General features: G+C 28.5%; 1 long non-coding RNA gene across 1 annotated transcript; it reads left to right on the top strand.

Moving 5' to 3' along the window:
* Positions 1-7117: 7117 nt before the first annotated feature.
* Positions 7118-8950, top strand: LOC131618237 (uncharacterized). Its single transcript, XR_009288773.1, has 3 exons — positions 7118-7409; positions 7660-7752; positions 8480-8950. It is a non-coding gene; the product is annotated as an uncharacterized LOC131618237 (long non-coding RNA).
* Positions 8951-11478: the final 2528 nt, after the last annotated feature.

Below are 11478 nucleotides of genomic sequence, written 5' to 3'. Positions count from 1 at the left end.
TACACACAAATTGACAAATTATCAAAACTAAAATGGTACTGACGATGACTGCAATTTCAAGACGAGCTTTCACAATTCCTCATTTTCTCAACTTTGGATATTCAAGCCTCTATGCTAGATTTATCGAGTACTAAGCAATTCAATTACAGCTTGGCTCTTTTAACTAACGAGTCTTGAAATAACTTCTTTTATCATATGCCATCATCAAATATTTATGGACACTTGTCACCAAATACTTCATCGAACAATGTTTGACCTAAGGTGTTGATATCATTGATGTGGCTTGATATTTGATCTCACAAAGATCAAATTGACCATTGAATCGTATTGATGGATAAAGACTTCACAGAATTTCGTTTGACGTTAGGTGTTGTCATCACCAAAACCAACTGGATCATCTAATAGTTGTAGATAGTTGTACCTGACACTACTACGAAAAACCCATTTCACAACGGTTGCAAAAAGGGTACCATCACGCGGGTCATACCGTTGTTAAGTAGGTGTCGTTGTAAGTTCATTGTTTCTATCACGGTTTGGAAACTGTTATTGAAAGGCAGGACGCGCGCCACTTATCACAATGGTTATACTTATAAATCGTTGTGATACTTACACATAGGTACTGGGTTTGAAACCCATCAGCACAAATTATGTAAATCATAAATGACCTTTGATCACGGTTACAATATATAACCGTTGTGAAAAGTGCCCAGAGTTTATTATATAATATGTAGATTTCTTGTTTTCCATACACCTCACTAAAGAAATAAAAGCTTTCAAATTGATGAAGAAGTCTATAATCTGAAAATTAAGCTATTCTTGAAAACCAACTTAAAAAACATTATTTTTTCTGATTACACGTGTCTCATCGTGCATTTCATCCTCTTTTACATATATATTGTGGTTTATTGGTCTAAATCCTTAGATACATCGTTATCTTCAATTATAGTTAAATTTTCATCATAATCACTTATCATCGTAATTTTAATAATTGTAATTTTTACGATTATTAGTGTTGATGATGAGGCAGATTATCTAATAAATTGTAGTTAATGAAATTTAACTGTAATCGAAGACAACGATGCATCTGAGGACCCTAGTCATGATATCATAATCTATATGTAAAAGAACATCAAATGAATGATGAGACGCATGCAATTCAGAAACAATGATTGATATAAATTGGTTTTCAAGTATAACTTAATTTTTCAGATTATAGTATCCATGTCAATTTAAATGAATGTATTTTAAGTGAGGGTTAGTGAAACAAACAATATACATAGAATATAATAAACTTAAACAACATCATACAACAGAACTATATATTTTAAATTTGTGAGCAATGAAAAAGATATATTATAACCTTCCAGGATGCACCTTTTATTGAAACTAATTGTGGAACATGAATCAATTCTGAAGTTCATCTAGTTTGTGAAGCAATGAAAAAGAAACATAAGGAGGAAGAAGCTTACACAACAACTTCATACTTCTTATATTTCGTCTCATTGTATCTCAAACTAGATGACGTTTGATGTCGCTGTTGTTTCTTTATTAACTAAAATGTGTTGTTCTTGTTAAGTCCTACAATAACCATAAAAGTTATCAACATGTGAAAACGCAAACTTATTTGTCAATAGAGTATGAAAAACATCTTGTTTGTGAAGCTATGAAGAAGAAGTACAAGGTGGATGAAGTTTCCATCATAGCTTCATGCTTCTTGTACTTTTTTCCATAACTACACAAACAATATGTACCATAGCCAAAGTATGGTCTTTGTTAAGGTAGTGAAGACGAATCTGAAAAAATGAGAATAATTAATCAACAAAAACAACATGCAACAAATGAGATAATGGGAAACTATCTAACAATAAGATGTAAGAAGAATATCTTAACGTATGAAGCACAAGATTCACGGCTAATGGCGAAGAAGAGAAAAAATGGGTGCTAGGGTTTCACTATGAAGGAAATGGCACTACTGTCAATAAGTGAGAGTTAATTCGCTTATATATGGGTAAATTATTTCACAACGGTTACCTACCAACCATATTGATAAGTATTTATTTATTATAAATATATCACAACGGTGGAACGTACTAACCGTAGTCATATCCCTTTAAGTTTTTTATATAAAAAAAAGTTAAAAAGAAAAGACGCGCCTTAACATTAAAGAAATAATATATGTGATGGCGCTGAGGTTCGAACCCATGAAAGCTTAATGGTTTTACCACTGTTGGCTGCTCAACCATTGTTATATACAATTAATTTTTAATTAAAAAACAAAAATAATATGGTAGCGCCTTATTTTAGAGATGTCACCACGGTGTAGTGAAGAACCGTGTTGACCGTGGCGTTGTTGTTTACGCATTTTGTAGCAGTTTGAAAGCACATAGATCCACAATATTTACATTGGGAAATGCACGAATGGCCAACAATGAGTGAGTTTGAAGCTAGAGATCTCTCCAATTTCTCATGTTAGCACATTTGATAGTAAGCATGATTCTCAGCAACTCATATTGAAAGGAGGTGCAAACTCCAAACTTATTAAAGAAAGCTCCAAAATATGTTTGTAAATTATTTCTAAATATGCCATCACAAATTGATATTCTAGGATTTCCTCTTGAAACTTCATATGTGTTGCATTTAATCCAATCATGACTAGAAAAATACCAATTAACATGTATGATTCTAAGTGTGGGAAGAGGTCAAAATTTGATGTCAAATCATTTAATAATTGTAAGCTCGTGAATTGAAGAGTACATATGCCCCTTGAAAGAAGTAGATGCCAATTAGACATATTAATTAACATGAAGAATATCTCCATTAAAGTCAATTTTACTAGTTTGGAACTTAATTTCTTTTTTGTCTGCCAAGTTTTCTGAAGAATTATTATGATGAGAGTTGTTATCATATTATCAATTTGAGAGCTCCAACTTCTACCAGAAAGTTTGAATAAGCTTTCATAAATAGTTCTATCAATGTTCATACCGACAAATCACGCAGTCCAATGCTAGAAAAGTAAGGTGTACTTGCATCTATGAAATAAGTGGTTTTTCAAAGAGAGCACCTTGAAATCATATGCATTCAAATTAGGTTTTCATTTGTTGCAATAACATTATACATTAGCTTACAAGTCACTAGTGACTTAGAATGAGGTATGTAGGTATGTCAAATGAATTTTATCCAATAAGGCTCGACGTGATTTCTCCTGATACAGTTGTATGCATCTTTAAGAGATAGATCATCATTTGTAGATCTTATTAACATGAGTTCATCAATAGTAATATTATTATATAACAAGTTGATCTTCAAAATGTCTTCAATAATTTGAGGATCTAAAATGGATAAGATGAGAGAAATGTTCCAATGGATGCCTTGGATAATTGAATTGACCTTATCTATTTGCATAAATTTAATATCTATTGAAAATACTAGGTGGAAATTTTTAAATTTGTATTCCAACCAATTGTCAGTCCATAAATCAATGTCCTTATCATTAGAGATCTGTCATCTACTACGTTCATCCAGAAAGTAAAATGAATTCTTAATGTCAAGACCATATTGAAGAAGAAATATGACGCATGATTGGTTTTTTTTGCCTAGAGTATCTACTAATAAGCATAAAAGAACATTGATTATTAATAGTCAACAATTGAAAACAAAGAGATAAACAACCATATTTATTTATTGTCTAAGTATCTCTTAGACCAAAACCTCCTTTAGACAAAGGTGAGCAAATGACCTTCCAAGATATAGTAATAAGTTTTCTACTATCTATGCTACATGTCCACACAAAATTTCTAATGTAAGAATCCAATTCGTTAAGAATATTAATTAACCATTCATAAATCCTAAGGGTGTGTTTGTTTGATGGATTAAATTTTTAATCTCGAGAATATCATTCCTACGAATTTTATTGTCATGAATTTAATTCTCATCAATTTGTTTACAATGTTATTTAGGTTCCTTATAATATTTTGAAATTTTATTTTATTTATAATTATGAATTTTAAAAATAAATACAAAAATGTTATATAATATAGGAGTGGGTAGTTATAGTTGGTTACTTTTTATTCTCATGTGAATGTAAGATTTCCACCATTTTATATGAGAAAAAATATTCAAAATTTAATGAATAGATTATATTCTTAGGAATAAAAAGTACCTAGGTACAATTGTTAAAACTTTAAATAAATATGAGAATGTGGGATTCAAACCCCATATTCACTAGAATATGATTTGAATCCATCAAACAAACATTCCTTAAGATTATACAGAAGCATACCTTTTATGACTGATTAGATCAATTAAACCCTATCCATCATAGAAAGAAGTTGGCTCTACCATGTAACTACCTTGAATAGTACTCTATCATCTATGATCTAAAGACAATGAATTTTAGACTTGCATTTGAAAATAGGAATTCCAAAATAGTTAAACGGTATCTGTCCTACAGTGAATGCCATCATATCTACAATGTGTCTTAGCCTAGATCTAGAACTACCTCCACCATAAAGCGTACACTTATGTGTTGACCATAATTTTGGCCATATTCTTGAAGAAGATATTAATGACTAGAACATTTTTCCTTGTTGGTTTGCAGAATATCATAAGGTCATCTACAAAAAAAATTGGCTAGAAATGGTTATCTTACCAACTAATATGCAAGTAAACTTACCATGATCCACCAACATAGATAACTGCCTACTAAATGTCTTGTCAGCAATGTAGAAGATAAAAGGAGATAAAGGATCTCGTTTCCTCACTCCTCTAGAGCAAGAAAAAAATCTTACATTGTTTCTCATTTATCATAATTGATAAATAGTTTGGCTGAATGGAGAATGGTAAGAAACCAATCACTAAATTTTTTATCAAAGCCAAATTGAACAGGAACTTAATAAGATATTACCAATCTAAATTATCAAAGGCTTTTTTGATATCTATCTTCAAAGGATTTCTTGTCGAATATATTAATAGCTTTTAAAATAATCTTAATACACTCATAAATATTTATGCCTCTATTGAAGCCTCTTTGGTGTTCTGAAATAATTTTAGGAGTTAAGATGTCCAGCCTAACTGATCTTAGTGATGATTTTGAATTAAAAATTTACAAGTGCATGAGGTCTATATTACTCCTTATAATTTACTCCATATTGTTTAGATATCAAAATCATATTACAGAATTGAGATTAACGAGGATCAAACCCTGTTCAAAAAACAGATTCATTGAATTAATCACATCAAATACTATAATCCAATAGGCTTGGAAAAACATCCCCAAAACTATTAGGGTCTGGAATAGAATTACTACCCATATTATACATTGCATTTTTAATTTCCCATGCTAAAGTATTCTAGTGAAATATTCATCTTCCGCATGAGTTATACACTACAAATTATTAGAATCTTAAATAAATCTCCAAAAGGTTTTATCAAGTAGAAATTTTGTCTAGAGAAAACTACAACCTTAGATGAGGCTTAAACTTTACATTTATAATAGTCTTAAAATCTTAATAAACCATACAAATTAATCATAATAAAAAATTCATACAAAGTTATATAAAGATATCAAAAATATTATTTACATTGTCTTCATGCATTATTAAATTTAGGGTTAAATACATTTCACCCCCTGCCAAAGTAGCGAGTTTCGGTTTTCCCCCTTATTAAAAATTTTTTAGCATTTACCCCTTAGAAAACAAGATTCTGTTTTTGGACACCCCCTATCACCTGTTTGGATGACTGGGCTGGGAAAATCTATCTAGCATAGTGATGTAATTAATAAAAAAAATAGCCCATAGACAAAAACATCATATTCTCATGCCAAAACATAAAAGTTAAATACATGGAAGTGTCCATGATGAAAGTGAACCCCAAAAGTGGCATATTCTATATATTCTTACATACAAGGGCTAGGTTTTATATGTTTCCCAAGAAGAAGATAAATTATAACAGATCAGATGCATGCAATGCACATTAATTTCAATTATGAACCTTGCAACCAGCCATACAAGAATGAAATATATAGGACCAGATAGAGATATATCAGAGAAGGAGGGAGAGGGGGGCCTGAAGCAGCTTGGTTTCTTGCTGCTGGTGGCCAAAAATTGATAGAAGAAGCTGGCACTTACAATTTCAGTCATCTTAAACTAGTACTAATCAATAATCATTGTTTGTTTCAGAAAAAAAAAACTATCACCACAATCAATAAAAGGAAAAACTAAATTAACTTCTTTGAGATATGTTAAAATGACACTGTCACACTATCTAATTTTAAAATATACATTAAATTTTTGTTAATTTAAATATATTAACATAAAATGTTTTAAAATAAACATTAAATTTTCGTAAATTTAAATATACTAATATAAATTTTTAGCAACAAATAAGAAATTGTAGATAAATATTATTTATACATATAGGTTTTAATTATTATTATAATTTAAAGGGGAATGTCGATGCCATTTTTATAGACTGCATAAAAGATTATAACATGTTTTAAATTTAAAAAGAATATTTAGGACTAAAGATTTAGAGTATCTTAACCAACCTAAAATAAATTATCATATACATGATTTGAGAATTTGAGTTTGTGCATAATCTAATCCTATAAAATCTACTTGTAGAGATAAGATATGCCTCCCACTTATAACATCATTTCTTAGTATATCATGTCTATTATGAAAGAGTGGTATTAATTATTTGAACATCACATACTAATATGACACTGTATGTGAGAGCACTTCATAAAAATGCAGCAAACACAATTTTTAACGTGATTTAAACAAAGAAAGAAATTAAAAAAACGCAAAATCATATTGTATACGATAATTATAATATAACAAATTTAGATGTTTTGAAAATCTCTCATCTTCTTTTTCTTATTATTTTTCCATCTCATCAAAAATTAAGGGCAATCTACAATATAAGAAAGTTGAATGTTCTGGAAATTCCCTTTTTGCCCTGCTGCTCATATATCTAGCCACGTGGATGGTCTGAGCTTCTTTCAATTGCCTTTTCTTCATTTGGTTGCAAAGCTTATGGATTGCAAAAAATAAACAATTATATCATTTAATTTTAGAATCACCTAAAATCTTTTACTGAACCACTTTATATGCTCCCATCACTTCTTCCACTTTTCATGCTCCAGTCACTTCTTCTGCAGGTTCTCTCTCTTCCTCTTCTTCTTTCTTATTTGTTCCTCTACCTCTCTCTTCCTCTCCCCTTTTTCTCTCTTCTGCTTCCTCTCTCTTATTCTTCTTCTTTTTTCTCTCTTTCCTTTCTTCAACAAAAATGATAATTTATCATTCTCTACTTAGATCTATGAAAAACCGATGATTATGTTGTTGATTATATTTGTTGTTGTTATTGCAGGTTTCGATCAAATGCGGATCTCCTCTTCCCTTTTGATTTTTGTTCGTATTCTTCTTCTTTCTTTTGCTTCTATTTCATTTGTATGGTGTTATTTGTTGCTGTGAGAGTTTTTTCTGTTATTAACATGCTTTCAAAATATAAAAATTTGCACCTTGCCTGCATCGTGTTCGATGAAAGTCCCAAATTAATCTCTTCGTTTTTTTCTGTTTCAGATTTGTGTTTGTTGATGTTTTATTGTTGTGGTTAATGTAAGATATGTTGTGGATCTAATTTTTTGCTCTTATTTTGCAGCAAATATGTCTTAGATTTGAAGTTGGGAAATAATGGAAAGGTCGTTAAACGTTGTTCCTCTCATTTTTCAGTTTATATGAGTCTATATGAAAGGTGTGTTAAAGGTTGTTCCTTTCATATACTACAAGTTTTTATGAGTCTCTATTAGTACAATTTTGTTTATAATAACAAATTTATTATAATACTTTGATTTGAAATATTGCTTATTATAATATTTGGTTTCTCATCATATTTATTTCTCATAACTTTCTCAGAACCAAATATATCATGTTCTTCATCACCTCATTCATTATAAGTGGAGTAAAGTTTTTTTATAAATATTTATTTATTTTTCATGTTTTAATAACTAACTCATTTTTTTTTAGTTTTTCTGTTTTTTAGTTACTATTCATCACTCTTCATCAAAGGTTTATGTTCTCTCATTTATCTTTTGAATCTGAAACGAATTCCGACGGATCTTAGTATAACGTGTTGTTTTTTATACTGGTCCTTCCTTAGTTTCTTTGTAAATTAAAATTTCATTTGAGTGAGCAACATTCATAGTAATTTTTATAAATGGGTGATTGTTATCTCTCTATCTTTAAGAAGCACACTATGTGGTGACATTTGAGAGGTCTTTGCGTCCGTTGCGACTGCATTAGGCGCTTTTGCCCATATTTTGCTGCAATATCAAGGGTTGGAGCATAATTGCAACCTCTATTAGTAAGGGTTTTATATTGTTTTGGATTATAGAGAAGAATATATATGGTTTTGGATTCAGAAATTAGTTTAAACTCTCCACAAAATCAAAACTAATTTATTTTTTTATTTGATAATTTAGCCAGTGAAACTCTTAAAACAGTACGATCTGTTTTTGTAACTTCATCGCTAGAGAGAAAGGAATCGACAGCAAAACCTGAGAAAAATCCTCAAGAAGTTGAAAGCTTAGAGAAGCCAGAAGAAGAATAGCAGTCAAATAACGGTGGATATAGGATAAGTACCATGACTAATTATAATATTGTTGCCTCCGCTACTTCTTATCTGCACGCTCATACAAATAGCATACTTCCGTTCAAATATTCAAATACGGTGGCCGGTGAAGGAAGCAATGAAGGTCTTAACATGACGAACCCTTATGTGACATCTTTGATTTCAATAGTTGAGACTTATTGTAAAATGAAATTTTAATTTCAAGATTTTTTTAATTTATTTTTTTAACTACCAATCAAAAGAAAATTATCACTTTTTGGTGCAGGAAAATAAAAGAGATTAAAAATAGAATAACTTATAAATTTTCTTTTTTTAACATGTGAAGAAATATTTACAAATAACTTCCCTAATTTCTCTGCAATATCTTTCCATTAATAATTGTTCATAATTAAAAAAAATTCATTGAATTTTAAGTAATTTAATTAAAAGATTGGAACAAATCAATATGTTAATGCTGAGTAATTATTTCTGCATTTATTTTGGATTATTTATTATAATGTTTGATATTGTAAATGTAGATATTATTAAAGTTTTTCATATTATATGTATTTATTTTGGCATAAAAATACTATTATAATTATGTTTGAATCCAAATTTAAAATATCAACCAGATCCAAATTCATGATTAAAGTTCACACGCAATCCCACATATTTTTATGCAACAAATTATGTTAGAATTTAAATCTACAATATAAGAAAGATTGATGTTCTGGAAAGGACCAGAATGACCCTTTGCTTAGATAGTGAGCCACGTGGCAGGCTTCTTTGCACGTTGCAGGCTTCTTTGCCCAGAATGACCCTTTAATTAATAAACATGTTTTTAATTATCATAAAAATGATAAATTTGCACAACTAATAAAAAATGTTAAATATGTAACAATTTCTAATTAATAAAATGGACATGTTTTAAATCGTAATTAGTTATATTCCTGAGAAGAATAAAGAAAGTAATCATTTATGTTAAAAAAAATAATCTTTTTAAATGCATATTTATAAATGAATGATATTCAAAATATTTTTCGATTTTGAAATGACAGAAATGAATAAAGAAATTGTATTTTGTATTAAAATGAATAAAGAAATTGTATTTTGTAGATAAATGAATAAAGAAATTGTATTTGTATTAAAAAAATTTATTGATCTAAGTGTTTTTACGGGTACCAGACATTTTTTGTACATTCAATTATTATTATTTCACGGGTACCGCACATTTTTCTATGCATTCAATTATTATTTTTTCACGGGTACCAGATATTTTTCTAATCATTTAATTATTATTTTTTCACTGGTACCGGACATTTTTCTATACATTCAATCATTATTTTTCATGGGTACCAGACATTTTTCTATACTTTCAATTATTATTTTTTCACGGGTACTAGACATTTTTCTTATACATTCAATTATTTTTTTTACGGGTACCACAATTTTTCTAAACATTTAATTATTATTTTTTTACGGGTACCGAACATTTTTTTATACATTCAATCATTATTTTTTACGGATACCAGACATTTTTCTATACATTCAATTATTATTTGTTCACAGGTACTAGACATTTTTCTATAAAAAAATAAACATCTAAAACAAATGCGCGTCCCGTACCAGAAACCGTGCGAACGCACGGGTTTATAACAAAACTATATTTTGTATTAAATTTTTTTTATTGATCTAAATGTTTTTACGGGTATCGGATATTTTTCTATAAATTCAATTATTATTTTTTACGGGTATCAGACATTTTTTTATATATTTAATTATTATTTTTTTACGGGTACCTGACATTTTTCTATACATTTGATAATTATTTTTTCACGGGTACCAGACATTTTTCTATTAAAAATATACATCTGAAACAAATGCGCGTCACGTACCAGAACCCGTGCGAACGCACGGGTTTATTATTTTTTTGGGTAACCCTCACATTGTTATCACAAATTATATTTATTTTAAATACTTCAAAATATATATATATATATATATATATATATATATATATATATATATATATATATATATATATATATATATATATATATATATATATATATACAAAACACAAACGGAGACTTAAAACATCTGGTATGTAAGTATCCTCTTTAAAAAATATCCAGTCTAACTGTTTTTTTACTTATACTATCAATTTTTTTGTTTTACTAATTTTTATATAATAAATATATTATAATATCAAGTGGAGACTTAAAACAAATGCGCGTCCCGTACAAGAACCCGTGCAAACGCACGGGTTAGTTACTAGTTTGTATCTAAAATTTATGATTTTTTCTTTACCCATCTTCCTATGGGGTCACCCCCAGCGAAAACTCCATTTTACCCTGCTTCGGAAATGCATTTCCGAAATATTTTTTTTTCTAAATTTTTCCAGACTTCGGAAGTGCATTTCCGAAAAAATCCCAAAAATTAGGATTTTGACTAATTCGGAGATGCATCTCCGAAACAACAAAAAAAAATCTAAAAAATCCCAAAAATTAATTTTTAGGATATTAATTAATTCACATATCATAAATTTGATATAATTTATGAGTAATGAATAATAATAATTATATATTTTGATATAATTTATGAGTTATGAATAATAGCTATTATATATTTCTATCCTGATTCATATTTTAAAATTTAAAATAATTTTAATTAAAATAATTAAAATAATTTCACTTACAAAATAGGTTATAATTTTTTATTTATATATTTATAATAATTGTTATATATTTATAAAAAATGAGTGTTTTAATTTATATATTTATATAATAATTATAATAATTATTATATATTTATAAAAATTATTATATATTTATATATTTATATAATAATTATAAAAATTAAAAAAATGAG

The sequence above is a fragment of the Vicia villosa genome, linkage group LG7 (genome assembly GCF_029867415.1).
Source record: "Vicia villosa cultivar HV-30 ecotype Madison, WI linkage group LG7, Vvil1.0, whole genome shotgun sequence".
Lineage (NCBI taxonomy): Eukaryota > Viridiplantae > Streptophyta > Magnoliopsida > Fabales > Fabaceae > Vicia > Vicia villosa.
This window is presented reverse-complemented; position numbering and strand designations above follow the sequence as displayed.